Here is a 22,036-nt window from a genome sequence, read left to right as displayed (position 1 = left end):
GCCCTGGTCTTCCCGGAACGACGTTTACGTCGGGAAGTGGCTTTTGTGCGTGATGCACTCTTATAACCTCCTAGCTAACTACCTGGAGACTGGTAGTTAGCTACCACTGGCGTGTTGGTGATTGACCCGCCACACACGTTGTAGCTCCAGGACAATCTGGGAGGCGGCCGCACAGGCCCGGAGTAGTGCCAGGCCCGCTCATAGCCATCATGTTGCTCCTTGCTCTTACGAAACGGGGGCATACGAAGAAGACATGCTCTGCAGTCTCCTCCTCTTTCACGCACTCGGGACATATTGGGGACCCCGCGTGCCCGAACCTGTGCAGATATTGCCTGAAGCAACCATGGCCTGACAGGATCTGTGTCAGGTGGAAGTTAACCTCGCCATGCCACCTCCCGACCCAGCCGGATATCTCCGGTATAAGTCGAATTAGACCATTCCCTCTGCCAACGGAGCATCGAGAATGACCTTCTGGTGCCTCGTATGCCAATTGTGTCACGGTGGTCGAAACACTCTCTGTCCTCCTTGATGGCGATGCTGATAGGCATCATGCCGGACAAGACACAGATTGCATCACAGATTGCCTGTAGGTACTTTCCAGTTTACCGCGGTAACTGTTAGTACCTAGCGCTCTGGACCATACTGGCCCACCATACCTAAGTATGGACGAAACCACGCTGGCAAGAAGTCTTCGCTTGCTGCCATAGACCGCTGAGCTGTTGGACATCTTCCGAGATAGTGCTGCAATAGCCGTGGCTCCCGAACGTGAGCTTGTCGTCGACCATAACCCCCAAGAGCTTCAACGATCGCTTTGAGGTGATGGTACAGTCTCAGGCTCTGACCACCGCCTGTTGCTCTGATTTACGGTTGTTCACAACCGTGACCTCCGTCTTATGGTGCGCGAGCTCCAGTTTCCTGGAGCGCATCCAGTCCTTGACCTTCCTTATGCAATGCGCAGCCGTCAACTCGACATCTTCGATCGACTCGCCGTAAACCTCTAGCGTAATGTCGTCTGCAAAGCCGACGATCACAACCCCTACAGGAAACTTTAGTTTCAACACCCCGTCATACATGACGTTCCACAACACCGGACCCAGGGTTGTACCTTGCGGAACCCCGGCGGTGATTGGGACGCACTTCTGACCCTCCTCTGTGTTGTAAACCAGTACTCGATTCTGGAAGTAGTTTTCCAGAATCTTGTACAGCGACACCGGTACGTGGATGCTCCTGAGCGTGAGCGCTATGGAGTCCCAACTGGCGCTATTGAACGCATTCTTCACGTCAAGCGTGACGATTGCGCAATAGCGTATACCCCTTCTCTTGCGCTGGAGTGCTATCTCCGCCGTCTTGGTGACGGAGGCGATGGCATCCAGCGTGGACCTGCCCTTCCGGAAGCCGAACTGGTTGCTTGCCAGACCATTTACACCCTCTGTGTACCTCACCAGTCTGTTGAGGATAATCCCTCAAGTACCTTGCCCGTCGTGTCTAGCAGGCAGATAGGCCTATATGCCGATGGGTCACCTGGTGGTTTCCCAGCCTTCGGCAGTAGGACCAATTTCTGCCGCTTCCACCTATCCGGAAAGAGGCAGTCATCCAGGCACCTCTGCATGACTACTCGAAACAGCCCGGGGGCCGTTTTTATCGCCAGCCTGATTGCCAGGTTAGGGATGCCATCCGGTCCCGGTGCCTTGCTCACCTTTAGAAAGTTGGCGATCACGATGAGTTCCTCATTCGTAACCCTTGCCTCCTCCTGAACCTCGACACGGCTGTCGTCGCCCACGGATTGGATGCTCGGCAGGTTGGCCGACCATCCCTGGTCTGTGTCTGAGATACTGGAACGTCGGACGTGGGACTCGACCGCCGGAGGCCAAGGACTTGGCTCGTGGCGCGGAAAGAGTCCCTCGATTATTCGCTCCAGCATCGCTGGTGATCGCTCTGCAGGCGCCAGCGCGCCTTTGGTCTTGACCATTACGATCCTGTAGGCGTCACCCCACGGGTTCGTATTGGCACTCGCGCATAGCCTATCGAAACAGGCCCTCTTGCTGGCCTTAATCGCACTCTTCAGCGTCGATCTGGCAGAACTGAATGCTGCGCGGCGCTCTGTCCTCTGTTCGTCTGTTCGTCTGTTCGCGCACGCTGCATCCTCCGTCTCGCACGGAGGCACGCACTGCGAAGGTCCGCTATCTCTTCAGTCCACCAGTAGACCGGTGGCTTCCCATTCCTAGGTTGGCGAGTCCTAGGCATGGTGGCGTCGCACGCCCGAGATAGCATAGCAAATAGTTGGTCAGGCGTCAGGCGAAGCCAACTGCCCCCCTCGCGCTCTTGTCTAATTGCCTCTTCAAATACCTCGGCATCAAAATGCGATGTCTTCCACCCGCGGGCGAACGGAGTGTTGGCCCTATTTGTCGCTTGCCGCCTCTCGTTGTTGTCTTCACTATAACAGACCGCCTGGTGGTCGCTATTAGTGTAGCCATCGTCTACCCTCCAGTTCTTGATCAGTCCTGGGCTGGAGAACGTCACGTCGATGATCGACTCCGCGCCATTTCTGCTAAATGTACTTTTGTTTCCAACGTTCGTTGGCCAGATCTAGGTTGAGTTTTGCCAAAGCCTCCAACAAGATCTGGCCCCTCTGGTTCGCAGATTGTTGGGTCTACTCCAGGGTAAATGTCTCAGAGCGATACGAACAAACCTTCGTTGAACGCGTTCTATTCTGTTTTTCCAGCATAGGTCATAAGGATTCCAGATGATGCAGGCATTTTCAAGGATTAGCCGAACTCATGCACAATACAATGCCTTCAAGCAGTATGGATCTGTAAAGTCTCGAGCAATTTTGGTGATGAAACCAAGTTGTTTCGAAGCTTTGGATATGACAGCAGTATAATGTTGATTGAAAGTGAGCTTATGATCCAACAAAACTCCAAGATCGTTGATCTAATCTACGCGTTTGAAAACACATCCATTTATCTGGTAATGAAAAGAAATGGGCACATGACAACGATGGAATGTTATGACCATACATTTAGCGATGCTTATTGTGAGCTTGTTTCTGTTACACCATACAACAAACGTGTCCAACAGTGCTTGCATGCGTTGGCAGTCCTGGACAGAATTCACAACAAGATAGATCTTCAGATCGTCGGCATATACCAATACGCACCCGGCTCTTAGCAAAATGGCAATGTCATTGAAGTATAAAGCAAACAGCAGTGGACCAAGATTACTGCTCTGAGGGACTCCGGAAGTGTTGCTAAATGTCCGTGAAACTGCGGAATCCAGCTTAATACTCAAGGTGCAGCCTAAAAGATACGAGCTCAGCCAAGAGGTTAGTCTCTCAGACATACCGAGTTTAGAAAGCTTATGTAAAAGTATTCGATGATCTACTGTGTCAAAAGCGGCCTTAATATCTGTATAAACAGCGTCAATTTGCAATCCAGCTTCCATCTGTGAGATACAGGTGCTTGTGAATTCGATCAAGTTGGTCGACACTGAACGACCCGGCATAAAACCATGCTGATCAACTGAAATATAGCTTCTAGTGCAGTTTAGAATAACACTGTGGACGATGACTTCGAAGAGCTTAGATCCGGCAGAAATGCTGGTTATTCCTCTATAGTTCCTTACGTCACATTTGTCTCCCCCTTCTTGTGTATCGGAAATATGAAAGATTGTTTCCACAGCGCTGGAAATTTTTGTTGTTCAAACGATTTGGTAAAAATCCGACTGAGGGGCACGGCAAGAGCAGTAGCGCAGCGACAGAAAATAATAGCTGGAACACCGTCGGGACCAGAAGAGTAGGAGCTTTTCATCTTCTCAGCACCAGCAATGACCATAGCAGGGGTGATTTCGAAAATATCCATGTCTACAGCACCAACAGGTACACCAGTTGCAGCTAATTCAGCTTCAGACTGTGTTGTACAGCCATTGGCAAACACAGAAGAAAAATGATCAGCAAACAATTCGCAAGATTCCGTGACAGTCGAAGAGTCTGTGCCGCCCAAGAACACACTAGAAGGAATTGGAGAGCTTTTCCTCTTTGAGTTCACAAATGTACGAAAGTTTTGAGGGTTAGATCGCAAACTGAATTGCGTCCGCAATACATAGGATTTGTAGAGAGAACTATTCAGCCTACGGTACGCATCACTTGCATATTTAAAAGCACGTCTATTGAAGAGTGTTAGTTGTTTGCTGTCTTGCGTTACGATATCGTTTCAACCTTCGCAGTTCACCATTACCCCAAGCAGGAACTTTAGGAGGTCTAGTTGTCGGCAGATTATCGTCTAACCAACTGCAGATAGCATCGCAAAAACGCAATGTCATATCATCAACGTCTGATTCGTCCAACAAGGCTACCCAATCCAATGCAGAAAGATATACAGCAAGTGCATCAAAGTTGATTCGACGATAGTTAAGAGGTGCCATACCAACAGAAGCCGCAGGAACATCAACGGAACAAGCCGGTATTTGTAGAAGTAACTCCAGCGGCGGGTGGGGTAGATCAACGGGAAGCAGCGGAGCAATAGCTAAATGCACTGAGATTTTTTGTTCTGGCAGGCAGTAAACAAGGTCGAATACACGCCCCAGTTATTACGCAGTGTATTGACTTGTTTCAAGTTCAGGAATTCGAATCCATCGATGACGGCAGCACTAGCAACATGAAGCAGAAGAGAACTATCACATTGCACTTCATTCTCTCCATTAAACCAGGAAATTTGCGGCTGGTTGTAATCACCGCAAATGAGAACTCTGTCGTTCAGAGAACCTTTGTCACATAATTCGCACATCGACAAAATATGCTCGTCAATGAACCTAACAATTTTGCTTCTATCGGGAGGGATGTAGACTGCAGTAAGCAAGAACTTCGTGCCAGCAGAAACACAGACTTGTTCAAGACAACTACCACGGCATAAATTTATCGCCGAACTACAGAACTTTTGAGCAACGGTAATCAGTACTCCACTGAAACTACTTTTGTTGCTATTACTCGCGCTACGAACACACCGATAGACGTTATAAGCAGATCCGAACAGTTGAAGGGAATCAATACAGTCATCTAAACCGGTTTCTGTTAGCATGATTATATCATAATTGCAGTCACTAGATGCAAGCAACATTCCTTAAACCTCGCACGTTCTGATAGTAGGCGTGAATAACATTCGTCAATGTCGTGTGTAGTAAGTTTCGGTATTGAATGATTCTGACAGGAACTATCGGGCGACTCTGTTGACATCTTAAGATCGTGTGCTTCTTGGAGGACATTTGGGGTTTTTTGTAAGACTTTAACCACTCGATCATTGTTTTGATCTTTTGTAGTGACATTTGAGGGTTTCTTTAAGTTTTTCCTCCAGAATCAGAAACTTTTCAATTATCGAATGTTCATAGCATTGCGCAATCAACCCGAATAGAAGACAAATCGCGCGAAATGACCGATGGTCGAATATCGACCATTTTTGATTTGAATGAAACTTTGCACACGTATTTGGCTTACCAAACTGAGCATTTTTCACAGATGGAGAGATTTTTTACACCCATGAGTTACATTCAAAAAAGGCGTATGCCTTTTGGCATATTACTCTTTTGTTCCGATTTCAGAAAATAAGATACAAACGAAGCTGTTTTCAAAAGATGACGAATCATTTACTTATGATGTATATAAAATATAAGATGAAACTAGTTCTGTAAAGTATCTATGTCATAAAAAAAAATATTCCTGAGATAATGAAACTCGAAAATAAATATTTGATTCTTATATATATTTATATCACTGAGAACATTTAACTCTTTTCTTGAGAACCGTTCGCCCAATCGTTTTGTTGTCAAAGAATGAATTGTATATTTTTGTATAAGCATTCTAATGAACGTATGGTTTTTGCTGGAGAACCATGGACAAATTAAAAAAAAACGTGTATTTTCCGAAATATTAATAATTTTTCGAGCTTAAATTTAAAATAACTCGAAAACCAATGCCTTTAGAATGTTTACAACCGAGAGCTTTTTGATTTAAAATGACTTTCTGCATCTTTTAAAATCATCAGAATACAAATATTTTGAAAAATGTTTAAATAAGAATTTTTATTAAAAAATTAAACTACCATAAAAAAATATTTTTCATTTCTCCATCCTGGACTTTTCATAAAAAGTTGCGTATTAACGTCAAGTTTCTTTAAAAAAAATTAAAAAAAAATTCAACTCTTTTTTTTTTAAATTGAAATTTAATGTTTATTTTTAATTTTTTTTTGGTCAAAAAAAATTTTTTTTTGTACAGTGTATATTTTTTTTATGGTGCAATTTTAAATTACCTACAACTCATTCTCAGACAGTTTTTCTATACAATCAACGGTTTCTGGGCTACAATGCTTCGAATAAAACCTATGCCAAAAGGCATACACCCTTTTAGAATGTAACTCATGGGTGTAAAAAATCTCTCCACCTGTGAAAAATGCTCAGTTTGCTAAGCCAAATACGTGTGCAAAGTTTCATTCAAATAAAAAATGGTCGATTAAATTTTCGCGTATTTTCAGGCGATTTGAAATGATTTTGCTCTAGGGTTTTTCTAGGCAAGTTATCACAAAATCAGAAGAAACTAATCAAATTTTTTCAATCGATGTATGACAAAGGCATGATGAATGCACTCATTCAATAAAAACAAAAATTCAGCAAATCTGAATGTTCAAACTTTGCATTGGTCGCAATTACGAATGGGTGAACATGGGGCAGATTTTCTTTCTGGTACTTATTGAGAAACACATAAGCTTTCCAATGGTGAGTGAGTTTTTGCTGGGACTTGCTGGGAACCCAAACAAAAATCCTTTTTGACATACCGTCGTTGTTACCGCCCATAATAAATTTAGGCTCAAGAATCACTTTAAAGTTATAATAACATGACTGGAAGTTTATACTTTTCGTACAACAATTTGTGACTTATTCATGAGCTCTAATTAATAACAAGGTTATGATAGTTACTGTAGTTTGTAAACAACTCGGATAATTTCAAGATGGCCTGCATACAAAGTAGAAAATATCAGAGAATCCAAAAAGGATCAATAGCACAAGAAACACTTGAATTATTTTTTTCGTATTTTGGTCAGGTTTCTAATTGAAATACTCCTATGTGCGTAGTAGGTAACAATCCCACAGAAAATTAAGTGCCATATTCTGAATTGAAAACGCCCCATTCGCAGTGTTCTCTGGAGTGGGTTCTCGATGGGGAGAATGGTTCATAGAGGTTCGTGATATACGTCAAAACGTAATCGTTACCTTCTTGTACAGTTCTAAATTACGAACTTAGCTTAGCTTAGCTTAGTTCTGACTTGTACGGTTCTAAATTATGAACTGTTGAAAAAGAATATTTCAATTTTTTCATCTTATATTTTTTATATGTAGAGACTTGCTCAGAAATATATTTTTCAAATTAAAGAGATTCCAAATTCGGTAATGGAGAATTCTTCTTTAAAAAAGAGACTCTTTTCAATAATTATTGAGAATGTACACAATTATTGAAAGTGTACATGAAATCCTTTTAAAAGCAAAATAATCAAGTTAGATTTCAGTTGAGGCATTCCATGGAAAATAAATAAAAATAAATATTTTTTTAGGATGTCTTTTCCGATTTTGCTGAAACTTTGCACAGTTGTTCCCAACTGATAAAGAGGTCATTCTACACTATCAGTTCTTCATGTAGACTCACGACTGCTGTTTCGAAAGGGCCTATTCAAAAATGTGACTGAAGAATAAAATATTTTGTATCAGAAAAACAACTTGTTTGATTGAAATTGTGTTTTCAACAAAGTTGTAGGTAATCAAATTGTAATTCTAAAAAAATATATACACCGTAAAAATATTTCTTTGATTGACGGGACTTTAACCCGCAATCTCCCAACTTAAACCCGCAAATCCGCAATCCCGGAGATTGCGGGTTCAAGTCCCGTCGGAATGCGGTATATTTTTCCAAATCTGTATCATATTTCCAGTTCGCTTATTTTTCGCTTTCCCTACTGCACACATTGTCTGCTTAATGAACTTTTACTTATTACTTGGAGAGTAATAAAAAAATATTTTCCTTCGTGTAACAAATCTATTACCTTACAAGTAATAGGTAAAATTCTTCTCCTGTTGAGTAACAACTCTTACTGTCATATAATGTGCACATATTGTTGCAGATCACGAGTATCTAATAGTAACTGTTACAACTACTTGCAAAACTTTTACTCACTACTTGAAAAGGTAAATGAAAAATCATCCTCATCTCCAGTCGATTTACAACACACACTGTCGTGACTTAAATGAATTAGATCGCTGCATCAATACAAATACAGCAGATGATGTCTCGCTTACACATGCAAAGCGGCCCTTGCTTGTATGTTCCCCTGCAAAAATGCATACAAGCGCGTAACTTCATTACTTGTTGGTTATTGGTATCTTAGCAGTAGCAACAACTATACACAAAACAGTTTTGAAGTGAATAAATAAGTGGTTAAGTGAAATAACTGTTGGTGTTCAGGTCCAGCAAGCAAATGAATAACACTACGTACAAAATTAAATGTATTCGACCTTTCGATGGTAAAAAATGTTCGAAGTTGCTGCGGAAAGTATCGGATAATAATATCCAAATTAACCAAATTAAATTAATTTTTAAAACCGTCCGATAGCGGGAATCGTCGCTGAGTTACGCATATTAGATTTCAATAGGGCCAGTATCAAAATGATTGATTATGTAACAAAAATAGCGCGTTGGATTTGTATCATGCTCTTAGCGGTAATTTATAACAATAACAGAAAAAACACCCAAAAAAAATCTCAGTGAAAATGACAAAATATTACGTCCATAACTTTTTAGTTTTTCATTTTACCAACACCAAATTTTGACAGATAGTAATAAATATTTTCGTCTTCAATGTGTAAAAAAATTAGATTTTTAAAAAAAGTACTTTTTGGAATATTTTAGGATTTGTGACAATTTGGAATATTTGGCCCAAAAAAAAATATTTTTACAGTGTGTATATTTTTTTTCGAATCACAATTTTATTACCTACAACTTTGCTGAAGACAGCATTTCAATCAAACAAGTCGTTTTTCTGATACAAAATATTTCATTCATCAGTCACATTTTTGGATAGGCCCTTTTGAAACAGTAGTCGTGAGTCCACATGAAGAACTGATAGTATATAATGACCTCTTTATCAACTGGAAACAACTGTGCGAAGTTTCAGCGAAATCGGAAATCGTCGATCAGAATCGATTTATGAAGTAGCGTGGACTTGCTCAGTTTATTGATTGGAATCACTTTATAGACTACTGACGATAAATTCGTACACGAAATAAAGTTGTTTTTACATATAAACTAATACAATGTTCAAATTAATTAAGGTGGCATATTAGCTGTAAATGAACGAATACAATATTGTTCAAACAGTTTTGATAATTACTATGAAAATGAGAGAATCACAGCTTTTGAAGATGCTGCGTTTCAATATTTTAATCGATTACTTTTCAATAAATCATGTTATTTGGTTTCGAATAAGCATTTGTTAAGTCTAAAACAAGTTTTATTCCAGTTTTACAAAACTCAGCCCTCGAAATCGAAAATTAAAAGGGAAAACCAAGAATATTGATAAACTGAGGAATATTAACGATTTCAAATAATTAAAATATCTTCTGATCTAAAAATATAACTTAGGGGCCATCCACATACCACGTGGACAGCTTTGGGGAGGGGGTATGTGTGATGTCCACGGTCCATGCAAAATTTTTAAAATTCATATGGGCACTTGTCCACGGAGGAGGAGGGGGGGTCAAAATCGTTAAAAATCTGTCCACGTGGTATGTGGATGGCCCCTTATAGGTATTATCTAATTAAGATCTGATCCATCCACCTCACAACCACTTTATTTATTTTATTCTTCACCCAAGTTATTGTTTCAAGATCTTTTTTTTTCAGTTGATCTGCTGTTAACAACGATGAGTTACTAAAACATTCCTGTAGAATCATTCAGGTTTATTTATCAGTTTTGAGCCATCATCCGATTAAAAGTATTTGAAGTGTTCCGAGGCTTCAAATTTCAAACCAGATTGTACTTCATCAAGCACTTGATGTTTTCACCTTATTTGGGATAAACCTATTTCGACATAGTTACACTGTTTTTATCTGTGTGCGTTGTTGGGGAAGTAACTCCCGGTTCAACGACTTGTCTGCCGTGTTCCTGGCCATGGATATGGGGGTACATAGTGTATCATGCATAATAAAATACTTGTTACGAAACGGAAGTTTTATAGGAGGAAAACTTTATCCATCACGCAGGAAGCATTTCCTATCGTCAATGAGTAACACTACGTGAGCAGATACGTAGCGAAAGTGTGGGTATCTGGAATAAAGAGAGTTTACTGAAAAGCTAACTTGATTTGGAATTATACCAATTTATATCACCCGTTACCATTCTAACTTTCGTTATGTAATTTCGGTTTCGTCTAGTGATGAGATATAGGTATCATTTGAGTTCTTAGCACATTGATATATTACAATTTTCAGGGCGCTTTTGCTTTATAAAAACGCTCACTATTGTCGCTTTGAAAAAAAAAGTATATTAAAATTTTTCAATAATCGGGCATCGGCTCTTTAAGTTTTTTTTTTTTTATTTTTTTCTCCGCCCTAATTTTTTTCTGCACCTGAATGTGAGCATTTAATAAATTTCAGGCAGCCCAAACTGCAACAAACCACAAAATTTTGACGAGAATGTCCACACAAAAATTTATTATTATTACCTGTGCTCCCCTATTGGAAGTAGTATCTCTGTGATACAGGATACATTACAGTCTGTGTTCCCTCGAGGAAACATTCGTCGATCGAAAACCAGGCTTGATTTTACATTGAGGCCTTCTCATCATATCGTGAACTGAATTTTGTTGGATTAAAGTTTCCGAACTTCCAATTGGTTATGAAACTAGGGACTGGACAATTTGATTTAATTTGCTTATGTTATTCCAGGTATTAGCGGATGATTTTCTCATTGCGTAATTATTACGAAATAAAAACAAGAGTAGGGTAAGTGGGTAACCAATTCAAAATATGTTTTTTGTTGTTAATTCCTATTGATGTGTCTTCAACTCTGAAACGCGCATGGTTAAATAAGTTTCAGAACAAATCGCTGGAAATTAATTTCTACACTCATATACAGCACGATAATGCATAAAAAATTAATCGTTCGAAGCTTCATCATTTTCTATTGGTGTCTCTTCTAGTTTTTTTAAGCGCGATTTCGTCATTCTGAGCTTAATTTGGGACGAATACACTGAGTACCACAAGCGAAACAAAAAAAAAAAAAGTTTTTTTACAAATTCTGTGAATTCCTATAAAAAAGTTTCCCATACCGGGAATCGAACCCGGGCCTTCCGGGTGAGAGCCGGATATCCTAACCACTAGACAATATGGGACTTGCGCTAAACCAAACATCACTCAACAGAAAGCAGATGCATAGCACGAGGAAATTTTCCACACCGCAAACCACACAAATTGACACAGCCCGGGTTTTTCATCCCACATCCCAGTGAAAAGCGCCAGAACACTGCACGGTTCGCTACATTTGTTTGCAAGCGCAGCTGCTGCCGTGTCGTTCGGCGACCTTTGCATTTTCCGATGGAAATAGCATGCGGAAGTCAACAACATTAAAACATTGAACTTGAAAATGTGTGTGAATTTTCGTTCGTACGAGAGCGTAAAAACAAAAAGCCCAAACAACCGAATTCCCGCTCGCCATTCCGGCTGTGTCGCACTTTGACAGTCTGATACTGAGTGAGGAAGTTGGAGGGTTGAAAAAACTGTAAACCATATAATTGTGTATATAATGAAATTATCTTGCTTTTATTTAACTACAATTGAATCATTTGCTTACTATATATAAGTAAGCACAAAGTCACTCTCAAAGGCAGTGGCCATGGTCGAATCACCGAGTTTTGTTCCGCTGTAAAGAAGCTAATACGTGTACTGCTTTAATATTCATCCAACAGCAATCAAGCGCGGGTGTGTTGAACATTCATTCACGCCGGTGGATGACAATCATAGACAAAACAATGCAGTAACTTACAGAATAGTTTTATATAATACATGGTCCTAGCTGTTGTCAGGGCTGGCGTTTCCCTTGATGCAGAACCCGTAGCTTCGAATAACATAGTTATTAATTTACAAAATTTGATTTGTGGTAAAATTTTCACTTACTAAATACGGCAATAGATCGACTTCAAACTCAACAATTGATTTACGAAACTTGAAGAATCCGGTAGAGCCGGCTCTGGCTTTTGCACCGAACCGCCTAAATATGCAAAAGCTTTTATTACCCAGGTAATACGGTGGCTACAGTACGGGGCGATTCGGTGTGACGATGTGAACAAAACTGTCTGCGAATTATAATTTTCGTCATTGTTTCCAGAATTTGGCACGGTCGATGGCTTTACAACCCGCCGCCGTAACCGCCGATAGTTAATTGTCACGCAAGCAGAGGTGAAGCACCTTCCGGTCAATAGTTCACCGCAACGCTTGCCTTTTTTATTCACACATTTTCTAGCAAAAGACAGTTTATGTAATACATGTATGTAATACTTGTACTGCCTGTGATCGCATAATTGTAACATTCGACATTTTATGGATTTCGTGCTTTTTATTGGGAAATGCTTAGAATAGTATGTACTTTTTACATCTGGAAAAATATGCTTATGTTTGTGTGAAAAAAGTCGTAAAAAATACCAAGTTGTTTTGTCACATAGCGTAAATAACCGCATAATTGTCACACTACATAACTTTTTCAACTTTTTTGTCAAAAAAGTTTCCATCCAAATCCACATCTGCATCCTTTGGAACTCGGAAGTTATTCTGGTCCGGTAACCAACCACCGGTGATCCGTTTCTGATGTTCAGCTCATGCTTGTTGAATACATGAAAAACTTCTTTTTCCATGTGATATATTCCGAAAGTATCTTGAAAGTGACGGCATAAATGTATCATTGCTAAAATGTCAACCAATTTGACTTCAAAAGTAATATTCAATGTATACATAGTGTAAAGTAGTGCTTTCTTCATGATACTAAGTATAGTTAAAGTGTCTATTTGCGAGAATATATTAGTAACAATGCATTTAAGGTCAAAATATAAAAGTGCGAATTGCTCGAACAACCAATTTTGCAAATGTTACAAATATGCGATTATGGGCAGTGTATGTAATACATGTATGAAATACAATGGGTTCTTTTTGGTCCCTATAGAAAGATTGGGTTCATGAATCGAATATTGTCAGTTTTTTCGCATACTGATTTCCAAAATGGATGCTGAAGTACGAACCATAGTGAGTAAATTCACGCCGAATGACCATATCAATTTAGAGTAGTTCAGATTAATGGAAAACTGACTTTTTTCCTTAGACGTAGTCCATTTTCCAAATTTGTATAATACACCTTTTTCTAGATTTATTTTAGAATCACAAACAACAATCATCGAAATGCATTTCACTATCACACATTTCATTTTGTGATAGCTAGAAGATTGCATGAATAATTCAAAAGTTGTACCTGTATATCATCTGCTTGAATTGTAGTAGGTAGAAACAAAAAAAGCTTCTAGGAACATTCACGAAATATCGATTGTGGGTCAGTGTACGGTACCCGTGTCTCATGGTGTACCTGAAATGTCTGTTCTCCGTATAGAAATTGCTCGAGGCTTTTCGGAAGTTGTCAGTGATAAATTTGTTTAGGTGAAGTAATATAAATTGAAAATGGAATTCAATAAGCCTGACTGTTGTGATTTTTCTCCTAGAAAATGGGAACAAACTCCCTGAAAGATGGGCTAGATTTATTGAAGCGTAAGTCCAGAGGCTTTGAGGAGATGAATTTGCTATTCAAAAGAAAATTTGTTACGAGAGAAAGTCCATGAGAATACAAAATAAAAATACTGCTGTCTTGAAGAAAATCCTCTTCAAAACAGATGCAAACTGCTCAAAATAAGTTCAAGGTGATTGAAATAATGTCCCTTGATTGGAAATTTTAATTAATTATTGCTAAAGTTTGCTAAATCAGTTTTATAATCTGAAAACAAGAGCTGACAGAGAGAAAGATAGTAAACGAATTGATTTAGTAATGTTTGTATTTCACCATACACATTTAGAGTATTTTGTCTCAACACATGCAAGGCTGTGTGAGCTACTTAAAACAGGTTCCCTATCCTAGACGGAAAACTTAGTCTCGTAAACTAGTCCAAGTTATAACAAATCTGTAATTTAAAAGAGACAATAACAAAATCCCCTAAGAGCTGGTACCTAAAAAAAATTTGTTATTTCTCTAATCTAAAATTTTCACCAAAATTTATGCACATCGCAATTTGAATTATTCGAAATTTTGTGTTTGTTCTAGAGTTTTCATTATTTATGATTTTACAAATCACTAACAGTTTCTTACAGCTCGTTTTCAAACAGTTTTCTATACAATTAAATATTTCCGCTCTTCTAAAAAAAAATTTTCAAGTCTGAAACATTTTTTTTTTCGAGAAATAATCAATCAGATTTTGAAAATCGAATAAAATTTTACATATTTTTAGGATATTCTAGCTGCAAACACTCCTATGTTTTTCCTCCAAATTGCCAAGTATGATAAAGCGAAAGCAAAAATAAGCGTTACTGATTCTCACAGAGACTGCAGCTCAGAGTCACAAAATTTGACAGAATCAAAATTACAATGCAGAGATTTGACAGATATCACGGCGTGTAAAAAGAACAACTTTATTTTAAAAAAATGGGCATCGCCAAAACCTTCACCATTTGAAAATATAGCTTTTTACCTTTCATTTGAGACCCACTGGAAAATCATCCTTTTTCTCACAAAAATAACTTTTCTTACAAAAATAACTGACAAATTTCAAGTGAAGTTGAAAATTTGCATGGAGAAGTTTAAAAAATAATTCACAAATTTTAATGAAATTAGTACAAACCTATACATATTTTGAAAACTCCATTTTTCCCCTTTCCAAAACGGCTGAAACATTCAAAATCGGCTGGAAAAGAAATGAATCAAAAATAATTTTCATGCGCTGAGGTGAAAAACAGGCCTTAACCATAATTTCAAGTTTCAGGGGTGTTTAAAAAAAAATTTTAGTATGAGCGAAAGTTGCACTCGACTAAACTTACAACCTTCACTGCGTCACTTCAAAAGATCTTGCATTTTCATTTCCATTTGTAGCACCGTAGTATCCTCTCGGTAGTTAGACGCTTTGCTGTCAGAATACTTTTTATTGAAAAAAAAGTTGTTCGAAAGCCCGCGATGGATGATTTTCCGGAGGGTCCCAAATGAAAGATGAAAAGCTATAGTTTCAAATGGTGAAGATTTTGGCGATGCCCATTTTTTTAAAATAAAATTGTTCTACGATACACGCCGGGGATATCACACAGTGAGGAATTATAATAATTCTTGAGCCTTACCCTACCTTACCAAACAATCGCAAGCCGTGGTGTGGCCTTTGCTGCAGGTAAGAATCGTCTCCATTCCACCCGGTTCATGGGTGCCGTTCGCCATTTATCGGGCTGTCATCCGACATCCTTACGACATGCCCAGCCCACCGCAACCTACCAATTTTGGCAGTGTGGACGATAGATAGCTCCCCAAACAGCGTTTCGTTCTCCATCTGCAGTCCACTGAAGATGGTACGCAACTCCGTCCGCTCGAAGACCGCAAAGGCGCGTTGGTCCTCCACAAGCAAAATCCACGTTTCATGACCGTAGAGGACTACCTGGTTAGATCAGCGTCATGTAGATGGTTAATTTGGTGCGGCGGCGATCGAAATTTCCTACGGAAACCAAAGCAAGCAAGATGAGTTTCTCCGCTGATATCGTTATCGGCAGTTACCAGTGAGCCCTGGTACACGAATTTGTCGACCAGCTCGATTTCATCACCACCAACTTGAACTCGAGGTGGGAGTCCCCAATGACGACTTTCACGTTCGGTCGCGGGCAGCTATCGTAGACCTGCTCAAGCTGCGAGTAGAACACTTCCTTTCCGTCGTCGGGTCTTCCTTCATGTGGGCAGTGCACGTTGATGATGCTGTAGTTAAAGACTCAACATGCACATCCTTAGATTGATCGGCTGCCACCCCATCACGTGTTGGCGCATCTTACCCAGTACTATGAAGCCGGTGTCCAACTCGCTGTTGGTGCCACAACTCTGATAGAAAGTAGCCACCCGGTGCCCGCTTTTCCATACCTTCCGTTCTGCCTAACAAAGTTCCTGCAGCGCTACGACTTCGAAGTTGCGTGGATGTAGCTCGTCGTAGATTATACTGTTGCATCCTGGAAAGCGGTTTGCAGTTCCATGTCCTAAGTTTCCAATCATAGTCCTTATTTCGTTGCCTAAGTCCATGCCGATTTTTCCGATTCGTATTATCTCTTACATTGGCTGTAACATGTTATATTTCGGGCGGCTCGTAAGACTTTTCCCAAGCCCCTGACGATCGTGTTCCGTTCAGAGTTCTACGCTGGCACCAGGACGTTACTCAACGGCTTCTGACATGGGGATCAGACGCTGTTTTGAGCCGCACCACCATGGTGAACGGGCGCTCGGGTTGACGAAGCATTTCCTCTACCCCCGAAAGATGGACACGGCGTGTAAGAAGAACAACTTTATTTTTAAAAAATGGGCATCGTCAAAACCTTTACCATTTGAAAATACAGCTTTTTACCTTTCATTTGAGACCCTCCGGAAAAACATCCATCGCGGGCTTTCGAACAAGTCTGTAGCTATTTAACTATTCCTGTGAATGTTGGTGCCCCTAGCCATTTCACAAGAAGGATACAGCTGAACATCCACCGGCAATCAACTGCAGAAGTGGCTACAGAGTACCTGCGGAAGGTTGATGAGCGGATCGAGGTTAAGTTGGAGATAGCCTGAATGAACAGTAGAGGCATATCCACAGTGCAATCGGCACCACTGCAGGAGAAGTATTGGGTACATCTGCGACAGCCACGTCCAATGAGTGGTTTGACGCTGAGTGCCAGCGAGCGACGGATGAAAAGAACTGCGCCAGAGTTCACATGTTAGCCACGGCTGTAAGTCGCCAGAGCGTAGGAAGGTACCGGGAAGCTAGAGCTGCTGAAAGAAGACTCCATCGTCAGAAAAAACGACAGCATTGGGAGCGTATTCTTGCGAGGCGGAAGGTTGTTTCTCTAGGCACGATACGAGAAGCTTCTACAAGATAATAAATGGAATCAGGAACCGGAACGTGTCAGCCCCTGTCATGTGCAACGATAGCAAAGGGAACCTGATTACCGATAGAACGGAGGTGACAAGGCGTTGGAAGGTAATGTTGAATGGTGAAGAAAACAACGTAGTCGAAAGGAGCAGGATGGTGATTGAGGATGATGGCAAAGCTGTGGACCCACCATCCATGGACGAGGTTAAGGAAGTAGTGAAAGAGCTGAGAAAGAGCAAGACAGCTGGTAAATTTGGGAGCAAACAGCTGTATCGTGCTTTACACCGGAACATGCTGAGAGTGTGGTCCGATGAAGAATTGCCCTCGGACTGGTCTCGGAGGGTCTCATATGTTCGATCTACAAGAGAGGCCTCCGCCTGGAATGTAGTAATTATCGGGGCATAACCTTTCTCAACACCGTTTACAAAATTCTCTCCCGTATTCTGTTCCATAGACTGAGGCCGTTGTCGGAGGCCTTTGTTGGCGATGGTGGTGTGGTTTTCGAGGGGGACACTCCACTACGGACCAAATGTTCACCCTGCGACAGATCCTCTAGAAATTTCGAGAATTCAACCTGCAGACCTTCATCTGTTCAATTCTTCAAAGCAGCGTACGATACAGTTAAGAGAAATGAGTTATGGCGAATTATGCTCATTGTTCAACATCGCATTGGTGGGTGCTATACAGAGAGCCGGCGTGCAAAGAAGCGGCACCATCATTATGCTTTGTGCAAACTACGCCAAATATCACCTGATATCACCAGATGATATCGGATATCACTTCGGATGTTCACACTACAGTCAGATGATATGGTTTGACATTTGCTTTGGTAATTGAAAAGCGAAGAAAACGAAAACCGGTCAAAGCAAAAACAAGACAACAAGAGCAATGCAATTAGGATAGAGATGCCAGCTAGTTGGCTTGCACCAACGCGAAATCAAACATGCAATTGTCAAAATGTGCGGGATCGCAAAAGTATTTCCTTCCTTCTTACTCGCATGCAACACGAATCACGAAATTTGTAGAGTTGCGTCAAATGACTTCTGGCCGTGTTGCCAACTGCTGCAAATCTGGTTTTATTGGTTTTCAAACATGATATCCGGGATATCATGTAGCCGAGGTGATATCCGATGGCAGCTCGATTGTATGGGATATCAGGTAATATGGATGGTGATATGGCCTCGATAGCTCGAATCGCCTGATATCAGGTGATATGCGGTGTAGTGTGAACGGGGTATTACGACGTTTCACACGCTTCTTGGTTTTGCGGACGATATCGACATCATTGGTATCAACCGTAAAGCAGTGGAAGAGGCCTTCGGACCTCTCAGGAGAAAAGCTGCGAAAATAGTGCTCATCAATAACTCTGCCAAAGCGAAATATATGGTGGCTGGTAGAGAGCGTGGTAGACCGACGGATGTTGGTGCTGAGGTGGTGTTAGATGGGGAAACTTTTGAAGTAGTCGACGAATTTATTTACCTGGGTACATTGGTGATATGTGACAACGAGGTTAGCCGTGGCCCTCTACGACCATGAAGCATGGACTTTGAAAGTGGCGGTTCGGCGAGCTCTTGGTGTTTTTGAGCGTAGGATTTTGCGTTCAATCCTTGGCGGCAAACTATAAAATAGTGTTTGGCGCAGACGCATGAACCATAAAGTGTACCAGGTGTACAAATCAGCGGATATAGTTAAGCGGATAAAACACGGCAGGTTGCAGCTAGAATGCCGAAAGAACGACCAGCGAAAACTATATTCAGCGCAAAAATTCCGATAGAGGCCGTCGACTTCGAGATAGGCCCCGCACTCGTTGGATGTGTGCTGTCGACGAGGATGCCCGCGAAATAGGTGTTAGGGGAGATTGGAGGATCGCAGTACAAGACCGAGTGACATGGCGACGTATTTTGAATTCGGCATTGGATCGATAATCGATCTGTCGCCGTAAAAGTAAAGTAAGTAAGCATTTTCAGTTACGCGACAAAAGCTCCCACCCCCTATAACACTAACGTTTATAGTGCGCCTCCTTTTACTGTTGAATCGGTGGAGACACCAAGTACATCGTTCTAGGGAACGAGCTTAAGGGGACATTTGGATCTAGAGCTAGTACCTAGTATTCTAGACAAAAATATTTGCTCTACAAAGTTGTTGCCTATGATGGATCGCAATATTCATTGTAATCACAAATTAGGGTGACTAAAATCTTCGATGACATCCTGCATCTAACTTTCTTATCTTTGCAGATGGACTTTAATGATGTTCTACAATGTTTTAGGAGAAAGTTTTTTTCTATCTTTCAAAATAACCGATATAGAGCTATTTTACTAAATCACAACAAGAAAACACCCGGTGCGGCCCTAAAGCTCAAACTAAACAAAAATTAAAAATTTTATATTTACTCATTTCTGTGAATTTTGGTGCCCTTACCATTTCAGTTATGCGACAGAAGCTCCCACTAACTCCAGAGCGAACGTTAATCGTGCGCCTTCTTTCACTGTTGAATGAATGGAGACGTCAAGTACATCGTGCTAAGAAACGAGCTTAGAGGAAATTTTGGAATCCTGCAAACATCGTGAATTCTTCCGGTGTCGATTATACCATGAGTATACCTTGATTCGACTGCACGAATGTTCTTGGTTTCTGGCAGCACACAGTTTCTGAAGAAAAATAGTCAGTCTATCTTTCATCGGAAAAGTGACCAAGTTCCATTACATGGGACGCAATATATGACCATGATGGGCTGCGCATGATGAGCATATCCTTCAGCCAAATTCAGCTGTACACATGCGAGATTCGAAACATATCTCACACAGTCCTAAGTTAAACTGTGAGTTTCAACTTGATCTATATGTCTATCTAAGCTTCGTAGCCGCAAGTTCACAGAGTCCGCTTTGACAAGCAAGTGGCGATAGGTTCGAATCTTAGTAGAACCAAGCCATTCGTTGGCAAAAGGACTTTAATTATGGGTTTGTTCTCAGGCTCTTCCACTTAAAACTTTCATCCAGACCTAAAAACACTGGTCTGAATCTTCAATAATATCATAGCCTATAGCACGTTATACGCTGTTAAAGTGATAGCCTGCAAGAGGATATGTTGAAGTCGATTAGGAAGGAAGTAGGTTATTAAGTCTGAGGGAGAAGTCAAAAAGCACTATAACATGGAGCAGGTTGCTTCTCAATAAGTAGTACTGCTGTACCTGATTGGGCGTACCTTAACACTTCGATAGTCTTACTGGAGGCCACTAGCCTTAGCCTTCAGATTGCCCATCTACAGAGCACTATAACTCACAACGCGGTCTTCGGACGCATCCGTAGTAAAATATATATAACAATTGGGTACATAAAATAACTTTATTGAATGTTGCAAAACTTCTATTTATTAGTTAAGTTTTAAGAATTTATTCTCGACTCTTTAGCGCGGGTCAGTAAGATTGCTTACGATCGAATAAGAACTGAACTCTGGTACAAGTGCGGGTACGACATTATATGCCACTAGTGGTGAATTCAGCACCCGATCTCACACGATCGAATGTTGATCGCTATCCTTATTTGACCTAGTTCGATAAGCGCGATAGCATGATAAGAGCAAATTATAGGGAGAGAGAAATATTGTGGATCACGTTTGAGTTGCCAGTAAATCTTGCTTATTGGATCTTAAACAACTGTAAAAGGGGATAAAATAAACGAACAGCAAAAACGTCCGGACAATGTCACAAAAGATCAAAAAACTACTGGTTGCCGTGGGGTCCATACAGAAAAAAGTTGCTTTATATATGAGTTTTACAAACATAGTTTTAGAAGATGAAGATAGTTCCTATTTAAATTTAACAATGTCTTTTTCGTACCTAAAATTCATAACGGAAAAAATCACCTTATTATGATTTATGAATTAAAAATTATCTCTTAGTCGGTTGTTTTGAAAGATAGATTTTTTTTAAAGTTGCCTCAAATTTACGGAACAGCAACATTGTAAAACAATCTTCAATTCTATCGACAAAGATACGAAAGATGGATATCTGATTTGATAGAAAATTTCGGTTACTCTAATTTGTGATAACATAGAAATAACCGCCTCATCATATGTAACAACTTTGCAGAAGAGAATTTTTCTCTAGAATATTACTATCGATCTCTACATTAAAAATTCCCCCTAAACTCGTTCCTTAGAACAATGTACTTGGCGTCTCCATCGATTCAATAGTGAAAGGAAGCGCACAACCAACGTTTGCGTTAAAGTGGGTGGGAGCTTTTGTCGCGTAACTGAAATGACTAGGGGCACCAAAACACATATTGATGTATAATCTCTAGCTATAATCTTTATTTTTTTACAGTTTGAGCTTCGGGGCCGCACCCGTAGTTTGCTTGTTGTGACTTAGTAAAAAAACTCTATCGGTTATTTTGAAAGATAGAAAAAAAGACTGTTTGTTCACAAAGTTACGCAAAATTGACGGGGCTACAACATTGTAGAACATCATTCAACTCTATTTGCAAAGACAAGAAAGTTAGATGCCGGATTTAATCAAAAATGTGGGTCATTCCAAATTTTAATTACAGAAAAATGTGTGTTCCATCATATGTAACAACTGTGTAGAAGAAATGTTTTCTCTAGAGTATTACTATCGAGCTCTAGATGCAAATTTCCCCCTAAGCTCGTTCTCTAGAAAGCTGTCGAATAATTAACTTAGCGTCTCCACCGATTCAACAGTTGAAGGCGGTGCACGGTTAACCGTCGCGTCGGAGTCAGTTTTCAACAAATCTTCTTCATTTTTATAGCAATCGATTGGAAAGCTATATAAGCGTCTACAGGAATGCGAAAAATTGTGATCTTATGATGA

The 22,036-nt window shown here is 40.5% G+C and overlaps 1 non-coding gene across 1 annotated transcript; it reads right to left on the bottom strand.

Annotated features, from left to right (window-relative positions):
- Positions 1-11,352: 11,352 nt before the first annotated feature.
- Trnae-cuc (transfer RNA glutamic acid (anticodon CUC)) lies at positions 11,353-11,424 on the bottom strand. The gene has a single exon. It is a non-coding gene; the product is annotated as a tRNA-Glu (tRNA).
- Positions 11,425-22,036: the final 10,612 nt, after the last annotated feature.

Source organism: Wyeomyia smithii, chromosome 2 (assembly GCF_029784165.1).
Source record: "Wyeomyia smithii strain HCP4-BCI-WySm-NY-G18 chromosome 2, ASM2978416v1, whole genome shotgun sequence".
NCBI lineage: Eukaryota > Metazoa > Arthropoda > Insecta > Diptera > Culicidae > Wyeomyia > Wyeomyia smithii.
This window is presented reverse-complemented; position numbering and strand designations above follow the sequence as displayed.